The 988-nt window shown below is 46.6% G+C and overlaps 1 pseudogene; it reads right to left on the bottom strand.

Annotated features, from left to right (window-relative positions):
- Positions 1-359: 359 nt before the first annotated feature.
- Positions 360-532, bottom strand: LOC135372938 (U2 spliceosomal RNA; annotated as a pseudogene).
- Positions 533-988: the final 456 nt, after the last annotated feature.

Genomic DNA, 988 nt, shown 5'->3' with positions numbered 1-988 from the left:
TCTCTGCTCATCATGGCTGCTGCTTATTGATGCAGTTTCCGAATTCTTCTTTCTTTTGATTTGAGACGGGTGGGCTGCACCTGGAGGTAGTATGTATGTATGTATGTATGTATGTATGTATGTATGTATGTACGTACGTACGTACGTACGTATGTATGTATGTATGTATGTATGTGTACCCTAGTGGCCGGAACGGACGTTTCGCAGTGGTTGTCTCCAATGTGTTCTGTGTCTATATCTGCTGTATGTTCCCTGTTTTGCTTGGTGGTGTTTCTACGTTTCCCTGTTTTGCCTGTCTCTGCTCATCATGGCTGCTGCTTATTGATGCAGTTTCCGAATTCTTCTTTCTTTTGATTTGAGACGGGTGGGCTGCACCTGGAGGTAGTGCAATACCAGGGCAACCCTTGACAGTGCCGAGGCGAGCTTCAAACACACTGTGTCTGGCCCAAAATAGGATTAACATCGTGAGTCCAAATAGGGCTCGTATCAGATAAGGTGATCAGAACAGATTTTATTGACACATGTTAGCGATTTGTTACATAAAGGAATTATTAGCTTCTTCAGAGCATCTCACTTATATGCGTAGGAATACCCTCCAAAAATACTCAGCGGTTTTGAATGTGAGTGGCGTAGATGTCCCTGCTCGAAGATATTAATGCGCTCACACACAGTTCCTTCATCTTCTTCAGGTACCTTCGTGAGCACAGCCGGCGCAAGAACTTGTCATTTTTGCGGTTCCAGCCCCTAAGGCGCCAATCACTATAAGCTCCACTGAAGCACGGTGGTACCTTCGTTGCAGGAACTGTTTCACTGGTTGGTATTTTTCCCGTTTCGTTGTGCAACACATCGTCGAATGCGTGGGGGGGGGGGGCGATTATCAAACGGGCATGTAATGTCAATGATGACAGCCTCCTCACCACGTGCAAGTACGATGTCTGGTCGTAGTTGTGTGTCACCAACAGGGCGGTTTTCGTGCGTGATGGTGAAC

This window comes from Ornithodoros turicata, unplaced genomic scaffold (assembly GCF_037126465.1).
Source record: "Ornithodoros turicata isolate Travis unplaced genomic scaffold, ASM3712646v1 Chromosome17, whole genome shotgun sequence".
Lineage (NCBI taxonomy): Eukaryota > Metazoa > Arthropoda > Arachnida > Ixodida > Argasidae > Ornithodoros > Ornithodoros turicata.
The sequence above is the reverse complement of the archived record's forward strand: the minus strand, read 5'-3'. Positions and strand labels throughout refer to the sequence as shown.